At 36.0% G+C, this 20,256-nt stretch overlaps 1 protein-coding gene across 1 annotated transcript in view; it reads left to right on the plus strand.

The window, feature by feature from the left end:
- The window catches only part of ZCWPW2 (zinc finger CW-type and PWWP domain containing 2), a 139,071-nt gene that overhangs the window by 28,623 nt on the left and 90,192 nt on the right, over nt 1–20,256 (plus strand).

Below are 20,256 nucleotides of genomic sequence, written 5' to 3' on the forward strand. Positions count from 1 at the left end.
AAACCTACATACTACAGTACACACAAACTACATGGTGAAGTTGGGTGGGTGCTCCCGTAACCTTGAGATATAGTATAGGAATCTTAGCCATTATCTACTCTCTCTTGAGTAATATTTGAGTTTTATTTTGTATATTTTGGCTGGTCTTGGTATTGGTAGAATATACTCTAATGTGGATCATCTCTGTTTCTGTATTTGTTTGTTACTAGACCCAACCACGGTCTTCTTTTCCCCTTTCTACCTCTCTTGACTTGTGGAATGTACTATATATGGTCATACAATTTGTAATCATATATTAGAAATCACAAATCTGTTTTGTGCTTTTTATGTTGTTAGATACTGATACTCAGACTTTTACTAGGATATTAAATGCATTTAGTCTTATTATAAAATTTTAAAAACAATATAAACAGAAAAGCACCCTTGAGGCTTCCCAGTTTTCATGAAGCTCTTCTACCAGGTACATTCACTTCATACTGTATGTATTCTGAATATTAATCCCTATGTCTATGTATTGAAAATATTTCATCCTTGTCTTTTTCTTGCCTTTCAACTTATTTTATGGTTTTAACTTTTTTTAGTTTTAGTTACACAGAACATTTAATTTCAACATGTTCAAGATTATCAATCTTTTATGACTTTTTTGTATTTTATATACAAATGCATTTTTACTTCAATGCTATATATGTTGTTTGATACTTTTTTACCTTAGTGTTTAGTCAGTCTGGAATTTATTTTTATAAATGGTGCTGGGTGGAGATTGAACTTTATTTTTTGTTGTAAAAATCATGAGTGACTTAAATTTCTCACATGCTTTTGGGATCATCTTAAATATTAAGATGATCATAATGGTTTTCCTTCTCTAATCTGTAATGTGACATGTCATTGCAAACAATGCAAGTGGCCAAGCAGCCCACATATCAGACTTGCTGGAGCAATGTTTACTAGAGAACGCTCACATGGATAGAGTCAGTAACTTAATGGTGAACCTCCATTGCCTCATTCCACTCTGAAGCAGAGCATAGCACAATCTATTCAGGCCATCGGGCAAATGCCATTAGAGGGCCCTTGACCATTCAACTATGGAGCTTTTAATGAATAATTAGAGAAGCACCATGATTTCCCCTGGCATGATCAGGGACCAGACTATAGTAGTAATAAGATGTGGCAGAACTTTGATTCTAGCACTGTCCTGACAGCATGGCATTCAAGGTTGAAGGGAAATCTAAGACTGTTGGTTACAGTTGTAAGATGCTGCAAGTTAGCCGTAGGATTGCCATGCCTAACTCACAGTGGGCCACACCAGTGTATACGACTGGGTTAGCACCATCCCCTTCCCTGGCATGAAGGGGGTTAGGGGTGGCACTGGGGTCCACATACTGTGGTTTACCAGTATTGATTGCCTTAGGCTCTGGGCCATTGCCAGTTTCATGGAGCTTTGAAAGATGCCACATTTTGGGGACGCCAGCTTGGAGGGGACCAGTGTTAGACTAATTAACTCTGACTTCTCATTGTCTGTTTGGCCATGATCCATTTTTCTCTTAATATTCCAGCACATCTGATTTACTTTACAGATCTGATCTGCTTTAGCTAGGATTTTAAAAATCTACTTTCCTAAATGAGATTAAGATAGACTTTTCTTTTATTATACTCCCCGTATCTGACTTTAAAATTTCCTTTTATGTTAAATATGTACAAGGTATCCTCTAGGAACTTTTAAATTTTTCTATAGTTCTACAGTTGTGTTTCTAATATGATTTATTTCTGAATTTTCTCCTTTTAAAGACCCAGCTTTGGTTTTATTGATTGTTATGGAGTGAATGTTTGTGTGCCCCCCAAACTCATATGTTGAAGCCCCAGTCTCCAGTGTGGCTATATTTGGAGATGGGGTCTCTAAGGAAATAGTTAAGGTTAAATGAGGTCATAAAAGTAGGGACCTGATCTGATAGGATTAGTGACTTTATAGAAGAGCCACTAGAAAGCTCTTTCTCTTTCTCTCACTCTCTCTAGTTCTCTGCTCATGCACCAAGGAAAGGCTATGTGAGAGAGAACATAGTGAGAAGATAGCCGTCTACAATCCAGAAAGAGGGCTCTCACCAGGTCAGCCAGAACCTTGATCTTGGACTTCCAACCTCCAAAACCATGAGAAAATAAATTTTTGTTCTGCTCTTTAAGACTGTTGCTTAAGCCACCCAGTTTATCGGTTGTTTGTTTGTTTATTTTAATGGCAGTCCACGATGATCAACTCGATTGCTTATTTATGTGTTAGATTTCCACTTGCTTGTTTCCTAGCTTATTTGTTTCTCTTACACATAATTTTTATTTGTTTATTTATTTATTTTATTTGTGGCTGTGTTGGGTCTTCATTGCTGCCCGCGGGCTTTCTCTAGTTGCGGCAAGCGGGGGCTACTCTTCGTTGCGGTGCACGGGCTTCTCATTGTGGTGGCTTCTCTCATTGTGGAGCATGGGCTCTAGACGCGTGGGCTTCAGTAGTTGTGGGTCTAGAGCGCAGGCTGAGTAGTTGTGGCTTAGTTCTCCGCAGCATGTGGGATCTTCCCAGACCAGGGCTCAAGCCTGTGTCCCTTGCACTGGCATGCGGATTCTTAACTGCTGTGCCACCAGGGAAGTCCCTTACACATCATTTTTAAAGAATGGGCTGCATTCTTTGAAAAACCCTTGGCTCAATCTTATAGTTCATTTATTTTTATTCTGACCATTTTGATAGTGTATCAATTGATTTTTTAAAATTTCAGTGGTCAAAATTTAAATTTCCATGATATTCTGTTGATTCTTTTAAGAAATGAATATCCTTTCATATCTTTCTGAAGTTAGTGGATATTCTAAAATGCCATCCTATTTAATTTATTAAACTTGTGTTTTATAGGTAATGAATTTTTCCTTTTATTAGGTTTGTTTCCTCTCTCTCATTATTGGATTTTGTCTTTGATTATTGTGATTGAGTGCTCACCTGTGTACTTGAGATTGTTTATGAATTCTGTTTGCTTTAGCTTTTCTCCAAATATGGAAGGAAGAGTGGTTAAGACAAAGCTCCTGGATGGGGTGAGCCAGTGGCTTCTTCTGGGTAGTGAGAACTCTCTATTTTTCCTGGGTGTTGCTAGCCTCCTGAAGCTTCTGTTTTACCCCTTCACCCCAGGATTAGCTATCTCCGCTCTACCTGACGATAGACATGTCTGTTGCTTAAAGCCTGGCCCAAAGAGAGGTGACCCTGTATGCTTTACTTTAGTACTCCAGCCAGTCACTCTCTTAGTTTTCCGAGACCCCTCATGCATTCATTATCTTAGAACAGCCTTGGACCAGCTACCATCTTTGTGGGAGTTTTTTTTCTGTGGGTGTTTGGGGCTGTGGCTTCCTTCTCTTCATTCCCATATATTTTCTTTCATGAAAGGCTTCCTCATAGTTTCTGGAGGCCTGGGGGTACTGCTTGCTTTTTTTTTTTTTAATTACATCTTTTAGGATATATACTCTTCTGTAATTTCCTGACACCTGGGGTGGCACGAGAAGACTCTGGCATGTATTCAGTCTTCCATCTTGAACCAGTCTCCAAGATAGCTACATTTTAAAAACCATTTTATTTTTATTTAATTTCAGACTCATAGAAAATTTTCAAGAATATAAGAAAGAATTTCCAGTTGTGTTACACCCAGATTTCCCAAATATTCTCAATGTTAACATTTGAAAATAATGATTTGGGAATATGTATTCAATATATATTTGGAAATATATATTGAATCATTTAAGAGTAAGTTGTGGTGATATTACTGAAAATGGCACTAAAGCAGTGATTAAACTGGAAAAAACTGTTAGAAATAACTTTTTTGGATCTCTGGAATCTAATTTTGGAGTCTGATAAAAACTTGACAACACCCAGAAGAGTGCTTACTAAAGAAAGCAGCTGCTAAATTTCAGTAAGTGAGTTATGTGATGTTTTTACTTTCCCACATGTTAGGGTAATTCTGGAGGAACAGAACCAACAGGATGTGTGTGTGTTGAGAGAGAGAGAAAGGAGATTTATTTTAAGGAGCTGGCTCATATGATTGTTGTATCTTAGTAAGTCCAAAATCTGATGGGGTAGGCCAGCAGGCTGGAGACTCAGGGGAGAGTTGCATTTCAAGTCCAAAGGCAGTTCTGCTGGCAAAATTCCTTCTTGCTTGGGGGAGGTCAGTTTTTTTCTATTAAGGTCTTTGATTAGATGAGACTCATCCACATTGTGAAGGATAATCTGCTTTACTCAAAGCCCATCAATTTAAATGTTAATCTCATTTAAAAAACACTCCTTAACAGCAACATCCAGAATAATATTTGACCAAATATCTAGGTACCCTGACCCAGCCAAGCTGACACATAAAGCTAACGATGGTTAGTTTTAACACCCAGCTACTATCCCCCGTTCCCAGATCACAGATGCCATAGGAATGGCAGCTTGCATGTGCAGTGTGTTGGTGCCAGAGGGGCTGACCACACACAGCAAAGAATACAATCTTTACAAAGAGTAAGTTGCAGACTCGATCTCTCTCTACCACTTCATACTTCAGTATACCAGTTGATACTTCAGTATGCTATTTCCAAAAACAAGGAATTATTTTTATTATTACATGACTATAATGTAGTTATCCAAATCAGCAATTTACTTTGATGAAATACTGTTACTATATGGATGCATTTTAAAGGCTCTCGTTACATATTTCAAAATTTCCTTCCCAAAGTTTCTACCAGTTTACACTTTTGTCAGTAGTATATGAGAATTTCAAATAATTCTTTACCATCTTAAAATTGTAGACTTAAATAGTTTTCAACTTTGCTAGATTGATATATAGTGTCTTCAGATTCATCCCAGTAGAACTCCTATCTTTTTTTGCTATTATAGATCTTAACTTCCTTCTCTGTATTTTGGGTTTTCTTCATGTAATCTTCCTAAGAATGAAAAAAAAAATTTACAACTCTGGAAGTATTGGGGGCACTTCCAAACTTGACTGTCCCTAGCACAGAAGCCCTTTTGTTACTATCACTGTTCTTTATTACATATGCTAATTTAAAAAATTTATCTTTGTAACCTCCCTATAAAATAATGATTTTACAGATAAAATTATAAGAGATTAAATGTCTTTCCCAAAGTTATACAAGTAGTAATTGGTAGATTCTGGACTCCTTTTAGACTGCCTGACTTCAGAGCTGATAACATTATATTGGGCTGCTTAGGTGGGAAGGACAGTGAAACACTCTATGCACATTTGCCAAAGGGAATTCATATCTGTCATATTTAATTGTCTTAAAGATAGTGATCAAAGCATCTTTCATGAAAGATGATGGAAGATATCAGACTGAAGACTCCAGATGGGAATTGAAAGTGATGAAGAGTGTTGGATGTTAATGATGGACAAGAAATACAGCTTTTAGACTAATATGATTGCTAAGTTAAGGGAGATTGTATGTGATCTGAAGACAGAATAAACACTGAAAACCAGCACATACTGCAAAGCTAATAAGGTTTAACCAATCTTCAGAGCTGACAAGACGTAACACAAATGTGATGAAAGTGTGGCTGGTGAAATTTGGACTCTGATACATGGCTAAAAAGAATATAGCAGAGGAGCTGATAATCCAGTAAAGAGGAGTAGAGGACTTCCGACGAAGAACAGTCAGAATGGAAAAATCAAGAAATATGAAAGCAGGACAAATTTTTGGAGATCATCTAGCCCTACTCTCTTTACCTTAAAGATAAGAACACTGAGGCCCTCTTGAAATTGTAGAGCTAGGAAGTTGCATAGTCAAGATTAGAAACTACATTTTTGACTCTTAAGTCCTGATCTTTTTCTACTGTCTCTTGAATATTACGAAATTTTAATCCATAATATTAAAATTATCTTATTTTCACTTCAAATTCTTTTTGGAAGTAGGCAGGTTCAGTGTTGTAGTCATTCAATTATTGGTTACAAGTGAGATATTTTCTAGAAATGGGAATGATGAAAATTGAAATTTTAATGGTGAAACACCCCAACTCTGAAGATAGTGATGCAGATACTATTACTTTTCACAAACCAAAAAGAGCTGCATCGTCTGGGTTAGTCTATGGTTAAAAATATATGCACTTCCTGTAACAACAATGTTGGAGAACAAAAGAAAAATGGCAAGTTTTTTTGTTTGAAGGAACAGTCATTATTTTTCTCATTCACATACAATAAAAACAATTTCTATTATAAGTAGCCATTTGTCTTCATTCCTATTCTGTATTTATTTATTCACACTGTCTTATTAAATTCTGAAATTATTCAGAACTCCTTGGATATGTTGTAATTTTACCATCTGGGATACATCAGTCATAAAGTACATATACATTGTAATAAGTGATGCTTCATAAGAATTCACATTGGCTATACTCCATCTTTAAGACCTTTGTTCTGTTGAACAATGGGACTGCGTAATATTTCAGTTCAAGAAGAATTTATCTTATTTTCTAAGTTTTTTCAGACTGCTATAACATTCTAAAATAACATTCATGAAATACAGAAATCTTTGGAGAATTTATGTAAAATCCATATTTTCTTTAGCTCATGAATTTCACTTTAATGCTACAAATATCTATAATAATTATACTATATTAAGTTATTTAGAACTGTTTAGTGGGATTCTACAGACCTTGGTGTTCTCTTTAATAAATTCCATTTAAGTAGTAATGCATTGTAATGTATTGTTATAGATAAAAAATGGCTCACTAACCCCTTTCCCATCCGTTAGTATATTTAACCAGTTCCAGATGCTCCACAGACACATAGAAGAAATTGAGGAAAATTAGGGAAGTGATATGAATGATTCCTGCATGTAAAGTACTATTTAGGCATTTGGGGATCAACAGAGAACCATGTTTCCATCATCAACTCATTTATTGCTGGAGATTCAAAAAAAGTATCTCTGTCCTCAGAGAGGTTACAGTCTAGTGGTGGGAATTAGGCAGTAAAATTCATTATATTATGTCACAATGTTGTAAATACCAGAAGTTGAGAGGACATGAACGTCAAGCAGGGAGAAATTGCAGCTGGTTGAGGATATCCAGGAAGACTTCTTGAAAGACATGATATCTGAAGTGGGTCTTGAAAGTAGGTAATTTATAGGTTATGATAGAGTAAGGAGAATAACAGCAGCAAAGGTATAGAGACAGAATACATTGGATATGTTTGGGAAATATCAAATGACGTAAGTTGATGCTGTTTGGAAGATGAAGAGAAGAAAGTAATGCTAGCAACCATTTAATGAGCACCTACTACATGCTGTGCTTCTTGCCACATACCCTGCATGCATTATTTTATTGAGCCTTCAGAACACTCTGAGATGGTGCTAGTATTATTCCTACTTTCCAGATGAAAAGATATTAAATGATTTGCCCAAGATGATACAGCTATTAAGTTGATGTTCTTAGATCTTAATCTAGGTCTGACTGGTAATAAAATCTGTACTCTTAACTACTTCACTATAGAGTTACATTGTGGAGAATTCAAAAACAAAGTGGGGAATTTATTTCCAATTATGTTAGCAATGTCAAACTATTTTTTTAGCAAGAGGACCAATTATTGGGAGTTTATAAGATTAATCTGTTATCAATGAGTTGAAAGAATATGGGGAGAGAGAAAGTAGACAGACTGGTTAGTAGGCTGTTTATAGCAGTCTAAATGAACTGATGAGGAACTGAGCTGGGTTGGTAGCAATAAGATTGGAAAGGTGGGAACACAACACAGAAACCTTTTTAGTTTTGTAACTTGTAACAAAATGACAACCATTTAAATGGAGGGGATGAGGAAGTAGGCAGTGTCAAAGTTGACCCTGGGTGAAATTTGAGTCTAGGTAACAGTATTGGGGAAGAGAAACTGTTTTGAAGGAAAAGAGAACCCAATTTGGCCCAAGTTCACTGTGCTTGAGTAAATCCAGGTGTCAAAATTATTTGAAATGTAGGTGATTGTGAGACTTGAGATGGAGTTCAAGGATGAGAGATGGAGATTTGGCAGCTATTTGCATGGAAGAGAGGGTCGCAGCTATTTGAAGTCCCCAAGGAAGAGAATGTAAAAAGAGAAGTTTGAAGACAGAACCTTGGAAAGGCCTACATTCAGGGACCAGGGAGAGAAAGAGCAACCAGTAAAGGAATCAGTAGTGGTTAGATGTTTAAGAATAAGCCTTTGGATTAGGTGATTAGAAAATCTTTGGTCTCCTTTAAGAGTAACATTTGGTAAAAACCAGATGGTCAGGCATTTAAGAATTGAATAGATGCCTAGGGTTTCTTGTACCCAGTTTATACTCTGACTTTCTATTTCTAAAACTCTAGAATTTTTGTCTAGAGGAATAGACCCATATTTCATATTGCCTATTTAGCAGACTCGAAAGTATTTTAAACTCAAGACCAAAAAGAACATATTATTTCTGTTCCCCAAACCCCAAGCTTGCTCTGTATTTATGTCCCCTACTTGGTTATTAACTCCACTGTTCTCTCATTTGCCCAGAATGGAAATCTGCCACCATCTCCCCTTACCACTAAGAACCTTCCCCTCTCTTTCAAAACCAACATGTGTTTGATTGATTATTGCTATAGACTGAATGTTTGTGTCCCCCTAAATATGATGGTATTAGGAGGTGGAGCCTTTGGGAGATGATTATGTAGTGAGGGCAGAGCTCTCATGAATGGAATTAATACACTTATAAGAGAGAGCCCAGAAAGTGCCTTGCCCCTTCCTCCAAATGAGGTTACCACAAAAAGGCGGCCATCTGTGAACGAGCACGTGGGTTCTTACCAGACACCAAATATGTCAGTGTCTTGATCTTGGACTTCCCAGCCTCCAGACCTGTGAGAAATAAATTTCTGTTGTTTATAAGTCACCTTGTTTATATGTCACCTGGTCTGGTATTTTTGTTATAGCAGCCCAAACAGACAAAGATAGAAATTGGTACTGGGAAGTGAGGATTCTGCTGTAATAAATATCTAAAAATGTGGAAGTGGCTTTGGAACTGGGTGATGGGTAGAGGCTGGAAGAGTCTTGAGCTTCATGCTAGAAAAAGCCTACATTGCCACGAATGGATGGACCTTTAAGGGCAATTCTGATGAGAGGCTAGAAAGAAAAGGCGAGAACTGTAGAAAAGCTTCAGTTTTCTTGGAGAATAGCTAAGTAATCTTGAACAGAATTTTGGTAGAAATGTGGATGCAAAGGGGGCATTCTGATAAGGTCTCATATGGAAATGAGGAACATGTTATTGAACAATGGAGAAAAGGTGATCCTTGTTATAAAGTGACAAAAACTTGGCTGATTTGTGTTCATGTCTAATGTTTCGTGGAAGGTAGAACTTGTAATGAAAGTGGATATTTGGCTGAGGAAATATCTAAGCAAAGTTTTGAAGGTACAGCTTAGCCTCTCTTGCCTAAGTAAAGTAAGTTTTCTTGACTTATCTCCATTGCCCAGTGGAGCTGTGGGTTGGAGCCGCCCTCATGACCCCAGGCCAGTAAAGCCCAGCTGAGCCACAGGCACCTGACTCTAACCTGTGAGAGCTACTGTGTGGGCTGCTCAAAGCCAAGGGGTAAGGCCACCTATAGCCTAGGAGACCCAACCCCTACCTGGCAAAACTGGGGGGGTGGAACCCAAGCCCCAGTGGGTCTGGAAGGGGTCCACAGCCCATTGTGCCTAGAGGGCAGAGCACAGAGCCAAAGAAGGTTATTATCCAGCATTAATGTTTAGACTTGCTCGGGACCTGTCACTCCTTTCTTTCTTATTTCTCGCTTTGGAGGGGGAATGAGTATCCTATGCCTGTCCCACCATTGTAGTTTGGAAGCACAGAACACATTTGATTTCAGAGGTTCACAGCTGGAGAGGAATTTGCCTCAGGATAAATCCTGCCTTCAGTCTCACTCATATCTGATTTAGGTGATATTTAGATGAGACTTTGGACTTCAGCTTTTTGAGTTGATATTGGAAGGAGTTAAGACATTTGGGAGTTGTTGGGAATGGAATAAATACATTTTTCATGTGAGAGGAACATGAATTGTGGGAGGCCAGAGATGGAATGCTGTAGACTGAATCTTTGTGTCCCCTCAAATTCTTACTGAAACCTAACACCCGGTGTGATGGCATTAAGAGGTAGAGCCGTTGGGTGGTGATGAAATCATAAAGTCAGAGCCTTTATGAATGGGATTAGTATCTTATAAAAGAGGTTCTAGAGTGGTAGTACTCTTATTATCTCCAGAGAAGTGGTTAACTAATTTGTGAAGTAAAAAGTGGTAGTGCTGTCTGAAAATTGAGTGTCTATAACCATTCATAATTATTGCATTAAATGAATGAATAAATAAACTAATGTGTAGCCTGAACTTTTGGCTGTATGATTTTGAATAAACATTCAATGTTTTCTATTTTCCAAATGTAATTTTTAAATTTTCTTCTGAATTCTCTAGTTTAATATGTTAGCTAAGTTATGAAATAAAAAATTAAAAACAGATGTTGAGTAAAGCAAGTTTACTTAGCACAGCTTTGCTTTTGTCAATATCTTTATAAACTGAAGTGTGGACTACTTAGGCATGATTTTATAGGGACCCCCCCCTTAAAGATTCTAGCACTCTCCTGACCACATTCTCTTTCTCCTCTTCATTTGCACCTTTTGGATGTGGCAGTAATTTTGAAAACCAACCAAGTGTTGGAGAAAAGGTAAAAGAAATAATGAGAATCTGGTTTGAAAAGAATAAGTATTTTATAATCTGTATTATAAATTCTATTAGCCTGGATAAACTGTGTCAAATCTAAAATACCAAGAGGTTTAAGTTCGATACAATTGAAAATGAGTATCACTATTTAAGTAATAATGACATTTTCTTGGTGTTAATTTATCTTCTCAGTATTATCCACTGTGAGACCTAACTTCCTAAGAAAATCTGAAAACTTTATCTACCATTTAAAAGTAATCTTTTAATCCCCTTAACATTTTATAATAGACTATCATAATGGATTTTCCTAAGCTTTCCATTGATGCAGGTGCCAGTGAACTTAGAGTGCTTTCTCTGATGGTTCCAAGATGGACAGAATCCTAGGCAGTTGAGTAACAGATAGTAATGCTTTGCTTTCTTTTATATCTCTTCTACTTTATTTGTATTATTAGTATTCTCTTCAATATGATGTTTCTTCGTAGAAATATTTTAAAGTGACTTCATTTTGTGAGGAATAGTTAATCTATATAATATAATCCATAAACTTAACTAGTTAAATATAACTTCAATATGGTAAAAATAAACGGATAAATGAAGGGCACCTCTGTGAAACCCTCTGCATTGTTGTACCTCCCACCTTTTGCGCAGGAGGCCTCATGTCCCATTTAGGACATATGACCTACTTATATGTGGTCTGAGTGAGGATTCTTGTGTCATTTGATATTAAATACTAATAAGGCCTATTTTTCTTATTAAATAATAAATATAAATAGAAGGTTCTTGAATGAGCATGTAATGGATAATTTCACTATTTGTAGAACTGTACCCCAACTCCTTACCCTCAGCTTAGTTGTCCCCAATACCTGCCTTGGACTTTAAATCTCCCTCATCTCTCTTTATATTTGAGTTTTGGCCAGTGGCCAACATATCTCCTCCTACTACTACATTGTTTGCAGCTCACAGTGGGGGCTCATGGAGGATGGATGATGGTGTGATAGTGTTCTGGAACATAAAACTAGAGGAAAGCCTTTACAAAGATAACTTTAATTTCTTCCATTTTTGGTGACCAGATCTATGTTTCAGTTTTGTGAAAGTCAGAAGATAAAGATGTCTGCTATTAGTACTGTTGTTTTTCAGTTTTGTCAGAGTCACAAGATAAAGATGTTTGCTATTAGTACTATTGTTTAATATTTTCCTGGAGCTAATTAAAAGTAAAGAAAACAAGGTACAGAGGACATCAGCAAGATAGCAGAATATGAGGCTTCTGACTTTTCTGCCTCCCACAGATGCACTGAATGAACAGCTACACGCAAATCAATTCCTTTGGAGAGAAATACAGAAACTAATTGAGGGACTTCCCTGGTGGCACAGTGGTTAAGAATCTGCCTGCCAATGCAGGGGACACAGGTTTGAGCTCTGGTCCGGGAAGATCCCACAGGTTGCGGAGCAACTAAGCCCACACGCCACCACTACTGAGTCTGTGCTCTAGAGCCCACGAACCACAACTACCAAGCCCGCGTGCCACAACTACTGAAGCCTGCATGCCTAGAGCCTGTGCTCCACAACAAGAGAAGCCACCGCAATGAGAAACCCGCACACTGCAACGAAGAGTAGCCTCCACTTGACGCAACTAGAGAAAGCATGTGCGCAGCAACAAAGACCCAATGCAGCCAAAAATAAATAAATAAATAAAATAAATTTTTTAAAAAAAGAAACTAATTGAGTTACTCTACACATTGGGTGACAGAGAAAATACCTACATTGAAACGAGTAGGAAAACTAAGATACATTCATGCTGTAAACCTTCTTGCAATCAGGAGGGAACCCTCAACTACCAGCTTCTCCCTGAGGAGTAGAGGGTTTGGACCACATGGCTAGCTCCTCAACTTTTGTGGCTGCTACCTAAGGAACTGGCTCCCAAATTACCTAGCTCTGAGAGTCAGTGGGGATCAGCATTTGTGAGTCCCCCAGGACCACATTAAACAAACAGATGGTTTTAAACAGAAGTGTAAGTACTCACCATGGCTATACCCCTGGGCTCAACAGAGGGAACAGGATAAAGCACAAGGTTATTAGTTTCTCCCTGATACTCTCAGTGTGAGTTTGACTGCATACTTTTCTAGTTGCTGCCCAAGGATTGAGAGTTTCTAATCAGCTTGTGTCTGGAAGCTGATTGTGCTCCTCCAGGAGCCTGAAAGTGCTGTGGGCACTTCCCTCCCCGTCTCTGCCCTCACGCACTCCAATGATAAAAGTGAGTGTCCAGCTTCTTCCTGGAAGGAGCTTGTCCATGCATCTAGCACCCCAACTTTTATGACTGCCACTCAAAGGACTGGCTTCCAAATCACCTAGCTTAGAGAGCCAAAAGGGCTTGGCACTCACAAGTCCCCATTCACTACAGAAAACTAGTAGGCAATTTCCAACAGATGTGTGAGCACTTCCTGCCATTGTCTCCCCAGGCTTATCACAGAGGGAGCAGGCAAAAACACAAGTCTCAGTTTTTACCTGGAAGGGATTTAAATATACACTTTTTTAGCTGCTGCCTAATGGTTCTGATTAGCCTGCATCTGGGAGCTGTTGGAGCACGTAATTAAAAGTTCTGTGGGACCCTGAATGGATGTGTGGAGACTTCCTGTGGTCTGAATTACCTGTCAGGTAATTCAAAATGCTTGTCATCAGGATGCTCACTGAGGTCAAGAGAGCAATGCATGAGCAAAGTGAGAATTTTAACTGAAAGAAGAAGTATAAAAATACTAAAAAGAAATTGTAGAGCTGAAGAATAAGTGAAGTGAAAAACTCAAAAGAGCGATTCAACAATAGACTCGATCAAACAGAAGAAAGGATCAATGAGCTTGAAGATAACTCACTGGAAGTCATCCAGTCAGAGGAGCAAAAAGCAAAAAGAACAAAAAAGAGTGAAAATATGGAGTGGGATGATATATTCAAAATTCTAAAAGAACTTATGAAAGAAAGAAAACTACCAACCAAGAATACTGTTTCTGGCAAAGTTGTCCTTCAGAATTGAAGGGGAAATAAAGATATTCTTAAACAAACAAAAGCTGAAGGAATTCATCCCCAGTAAACCTGCATTACAAGAAATGCTAAAGGAGTTCTTTAAGCTGAAGTGAAAGGATGCTGATTAGGAATATGAAAACATAAAAGTATAAAGCTCTCTGGTAAAGGTTAATATAAAGTTGTATTCAAAATACTCTAATAATGATGGTGGTGTGTAAATCACATGTAAATCTGGTGTAAAGTTTAAAAGAAAAAAGTATTAAAAATCTCTATAGCTCCAATACTTTTTTAATGGACACATAATAGAAAAAGATGGAATTGTGACATCAAAAACATAAAATGTGGGAACAGAGAGTAAATGTATGGAGATTTTGTATGTTATTGAAGTTATCAGCTTAAAATGGACTGTTATAACTATAGGATGTTTTAGGCAAGCCTCAAAGCAAAAATGTATAGTAGATATACAAAAGCTAATGAGAAAAGAAGCAAAGTGTACCACAGAAAATCATCAAATCATAAAAGATGAGAGAAAGAGAAGAAAATAGGAACAAAGGATCTACAAAACACCCAGAAAAGAATTAACAAAAGGGCAATAGTAAGTCTTTACTTGTCAAAAATTACTTTAGTTGGAAATGGACTAATTCTTTAGTTGTAGACTGAAAGTGAAGGGATGGGAAAAGATATTCCACACAAGTGGAAAGCAAAAGAGAGCAGCAATAGTTATTCTTGTATCAGACAAAATAGAATTTAAGTAAAAAAACTGTAAAAAGAGTCAAGGTTGTTATATAATGATAAAGAGGTCAGTTCATCAAGAGAATTTAACAGTTGAAAATATTTATGCACTCAATATTGGAGCGTCTAAATTTATAAAGCAAATATTAACAGATTTGAAGGGAGAAATAGACAACTATACAATAATAATAAGGGATCTCGGTAGTCCACTTTGAACAATGAATAGATCATCCAGACAGAAAATAAGGAAACACTGGACTTAAAGTATACTTTAGATGAAAAGAATCTCACAGACATATACAGAACATCCATCTAACAGCAGCAGAGTGCACAGTTCTTCTCAAATGTACATGGAACATCTTCCAGGATAGATCATATGTTAGACCACAAAACTAGTCTTAACAAATATAAGAAGACTGAAATCATATCAAGCATCTTTTCTGACAGTAATGGTATGAAACTGGAAATCAATTACAGGAGAAAAACTGGAAAATTCACAAATATGTGGAGATTAAACAACATGCTCCTGAGCAAATAGTTGGTCAAAGAAGAAATCAAAAGAGAATTCAAAAAATATCTTGAGAGAAATGAAAATGAAATGCAACATAATAAAATTATGGGATACAGCAAAAGTGATTCTAAGAGGGAAGTTTATAGTGATAAATGTCTACATTAAGAGGAAAGATCTCAAACAAATTAACTTTACCCCAGAAAAAACTAGAAAAAGGAGAACTACTAAGCCTAAATTTAGTAGAAGGAGGAAATAACACAGATCAGAGCAGAAATAAATGAGAGACTAGAAAGATAATAGAAAAGATCAATGAAACTAAGAGGTTTTTTTTTTGAAAAGGTAAACAAAATTGACAAACCTTTAACTAGACTAACAGAAAAAAAGAAAGAAGACTCAAAATCAGAAATGAAAGAGGAAATTTACACCTGATTACAACTGATGCCTCAGAAATACAAAGGATCATAAGAGACTACTGTGAACAATTATATGCCAAAAAATTGGATAACATAGAAGGTTGGAGAAATTGCTAGAAACATACAACCTTCCAAGACTGAATTGTGAAGAAATAGAAAATTTGAACAGACCAATAACAAGTAAGGTGATTGAATCAGTAATCAAAAATTCTCCCAACAAAGAAAAGTGTAGGACCAGATGGCTTTACTGATGAATTCTACCAAGCATTTAAAGAATAATTAGTGGTAATTCCTTCTCAAACTCTTTCAAAAAGCTGAAGAGGAGAGAACAATTCCAAACTCATTTTACAAGCCCAGGATTACCTGATACCAAGATCAGAAAAGAACATTACTAGAAAAGAAAACTACAGACCAATATCCCTGATGAACATATATGCAAAAATCCTCAACAAAAATACTAGCAAACAGAATCAACAGCACATTAAAAAGGATCATATACCAGGATCAAGTGGAAGTTATTCACAAGATGCATGGATGGTTTAATATAAACCATCCATTGATTTGACATTTATAGTCAAAGCAGTAAACATGATACACCATAATGAAGGGGAAAATAATCATGTTATCATCTCAATAGATGCAAGAGAAAGAATTTGACAAAAGGCAGTACACTTTGATGACAAAAGCTCTTGACAAATTGGGTATGGAAGGAATGTGGGTCAACAAAATGATAGCCATATATAACAAGCTTACAGTTAACATGCTCACTAGTGAAAACTGAAAGCTTTTCATCTAGGATCAGGAATAAGAAAACAGTAGCTTCTATCGCCACTTTTATTCAACATAGAACTGGAAGTTCTAGCCAGGGCAATTAGGCAAGGAATATAAATAAAAGCATCCATATCAGAAACGAAGAAGTAAAATTGTCTCTGCAGAATACATGATCTCATATATAGAAAACCCTGAGAATGCTATCAAAAAATTGTTAAAACTAATAAATGAACTCAGTAAAGTTGCAAGATACAAAATCAACAAACAGAAATGAGTTGCATTTCTATACATTGACTACAAACTCTCTGGAAAAGAAATTAAGAAAACAATCTAATTTACAGTTGTGTTAAAAGGAATAAAATCCTATGTAATAAATTTAACCTAGGAGGTGAAAGATCTGTAAACTTAAAACTATAAAACATTGATGGAAGGAACTGAAGAAGATGTAAGTAAGTGGAAAGATATTCTATGTTCATGGATTAGAATTAATATTGTTAAAATATCCATACAAACCAAAATAATATGTAGATTCAATGCAATCCCTATGAAAATTCCAATGGCATTTTTCACAGAAATAGAAAAAATAATCCTAAAATTTGTGCAGAATCATGTGAAACTCCAAATAGCTAAGCAGTCTTGAGCAAAAAGAGCAAAGTTGGAGGCATTCTACTTCCTGATTTCAAACTATCTTACAAAACTTTAGTGATCAAAATGGTATGGTATTGACATAAAAACAGACACAGATCAATGGAACAGAATAAGGAGACCAGAAATGAACCTACATATATATGGGTCAACTAATCTTAAACAAAGGAATCAAGAATACACAATGTGGAAAGGATAGTATCTTCAGTAAATTGTCTTGGAGAACTAGATGTCCACATGCGAAAGAATGAAATTGGATCGTTAACTCACACCATACACAAAAATCAACTCAAAATGGGTTAAAGACTTAAATGTAAGACCTGAAACTGTAAAACTTCCGGAAGAAAGCATAGAGGAAAAGTTCCTTAAGACTGATCTTGTTAATGATTTTTTTTGGATCTGACACCAAAAGCAGAGGCAACAAAAGTAAAAATAAAGAAGTAGGGCTACATCAAACTAAATTGTTTCTGCATAGCAAGGGAGACAATCAATAAAATGAAAGGCAGCCTACAGAATGGGAGAAAATATTTTTAAACATAGATCCAATAAGGGGTTAATGTCCAAAATATGTAAGGAACTCTTACAAGTAACAGCCAAAGAAAAGGTTTAAGGTAAAAATGTGAAGTTGTTCTAAAGAAAATATGTGGCCATCAGATATATGAAAAGATCCTTCACCTCACTAATCATCAGGGAAATGTAAATCAAAACCACAGTTAACTATGTATCACTTCACACCTGTTAGGATGGCTCTTATCAAAAAGTCAAAAGATAATAGATGTTGGTGAGGATGTAGATACACTGGAAACTTGTGCACTGTAGGTGGGAATGCAAAATGATGCAGCTGCTATGGGAAACAGTATGGAGGTTCTTCAAAAAATAAAAATAGAACCACCATATGATTCAGCCATCCCACTTCTGGGTATTTATCCAAGAGAACTGAAATCAGGATCTCAAAGACACATTAGTACTCCCAGGTTTATAGCAGCACTATTCACAATACCCAAGATACGGAAACAACATGTGTCCATTGATGGATGAATAGATAAAGAAAATGTATAATGGAATACTATTCAGCCTTAAATAAGAAGGAAGTTCTGCAGTATGCAACAACATGGATGAACCTGGGGGACATTATGCTAAGTGAAAGAAGCCAGTCACAGAAAGACAAATACTATGTGATTCCACTTACATGTGGTATCTACAGTAGTCAAATTCATAGCAACAAAGAATGGAATGGTTTCCAGGGGCAAGGGAAATGGTGAAGTGGGGAGTTATAAATTAGCAGGCATAAAGTTTTAATGAAGAAAGATAAGTAAATAATAGAGATCTGCTCTACAACATTGTACGTATAGTCAACAATACTCTATTATGCACTTCAAAAAATTGTCAAGAGGGTAGATCTCATGTTAAGTATTCTTACCACAATATAAAAAAATTAATAAAGTTTTTTCTAAAAAAAGAGTGAAAATGAACTTCCCTGGTGGTGCAATGGTTAAGAATCCACCTGCCAACACAGGGGACATGGGTTCAAGCCCTGGTTTGGGAAGATCCCACATTCTGTGGAGCAACTAAACCCATGCACCACAACTACTGAGCCTGTGCTCTAGGACCTGTGAGCCACAACTACTGAGCCCTTGTGCCACAACTACTGAAGCCCACACGCCTAGAGCCTGTGCTCCACAACAAGAGACGCCACCGTTATGAGAAGCCCGTGCACTGCAACAAAGAGTAGCCCCCACTCTCTGCAACTAGAGAAAGCCTGCACACAGCAATGGAGACCCAACGCAGCCAAAAAAAAAAAAAAAAAAGAATGAAAATGAATTAACTAAGCATCAACTCAAGAAGAGAAAGATTAGCTCAACAAAGAATGCCCTAAGAAAGTAGAAGAAAGGAAAGATTAAAGTGCAGCTATCAATTATACAGAATTCAAAAGAATAAAAGAGAAGACTCGAGCTCTGGTTGTTTAAAAAGCCCTGACAAGATAAATGAGGGGGAAAAGGTATGAACAAATTAAGAGTGAAAGAAACATAATGAGAAATATAGTAGATGCACTAGAATTCTTTTTTTTTTGTATTCTCTTTTATTATTTACAAATTTGAAATTTATTACAAGAAAAATTCTAAGTTTGTTTCATGATGAATTGTAGAAAATAAGCAACAAATTTGTATTTGTGCAAAACTTATATAGAATGCTTCTACATGATTCATAATTTTCTATCAATTTTACTACTCATTTATGTTTTTGTTAAATAATATTTTCAATTTTTTGTTTTTTAATTATGAGAAATTTAGAGAAAAAATGAAATACCTATATACTCATTGCCTGGACTTAGCGGACATTAACATTTTATTCTGTTTGCTTCTGGTTGCTTAATTTTATTAAGAACTATAGTTGATTTACAATATTTTATTAATTTTAGGTATACAACATAGTGATTCAGTATTTTTATAGATAACAGTCCTTTTAAATTACTATAAAATATTAGCTATATTCCATGTGCTGTATAATATATCCTTGTGGCTTATTTACTTTACACATAGTAGTTTGTGCCTCTTTAGAATTCTTAAATATTTGACAAAATTGGAAAATCCTCCCTTAAGCAAACTTTCCAAAAAAAGAGAACATTCTATATTTCACTTTATGAGGCTGTTTTAATCTTAATGTCAAAAACAGACAAAGACAAACGTAGAAATGAAAGTTGTAGAGCAATCTCATCTGTAAACACATATATGAACCAATCTTAACTAATTATTAATAAACTGAATGCAACAACATATGTTAAAGAAAAGAATGTTATGATGTGAACCCAGAATGCAAATATGGTTTATCATTAATTAAATCCATTAATACAACCTATTCAATTCACATATTTAAAAAGAAAAACCTTATGTTCACCTCAGTATACAGAAAGGCCTTCGATAAAATTCAACACCACTTCAGGTTTAAAAACAACAAAAATTCTCTTCATTAACTGGTAACTAAAGGAAAACAATTTTTTGTTCCCTTTCAATGGTCTCTACCAAAAACATGCGTATATGTTTGACTTTATAGTCAAATAGTAGAATCATTCTCTTTAAAATTAGAAAAAAAATCAGGATAGTGGCTTCTATTCAATATTATACCTGTCCTAGCCAGTGTAATAAAAGAAGACATAAGGATTGGAAATAGAAAAAGAAAAAGAAAGCTATCATACACACACAAACATGAGGAAGTACACCAAATGTGAAGTGAAATGCAAAACAATGCCTTGCCCAAGGATATAGAGCTGGTGAGGAGCAGAGCCTCAGAGGAATTCACATTTCATTTGGTTCCAAAGTCTGGAGTCAACAACTTCTAATCTACTGTCTAGTGACCCACTTCAACTGTAATATAAAATGCAGTATTATTCCTCATAAATTTCCTTGCAAAAGTATTAGCCAAATTCATATATATGTGTGTGTGTGTGTGTATATATATATATATATATATATATATATCTCAGCAACATT

Source organism: Tursiops truncatus, chromosome 10, assembly GCF_011762595.2.
Source record: "Tursiops truncatus isolate mTurTru1 chromosome 10, mTurTru1.mat.Y, whole genome shotgun sequence".
Lineage (NCBI taxonomy): Eukaryota > Metazoa > Chordata > Mammalia > Artiodactyla > Delphinidae > Tursiops > Tursiops truncatus.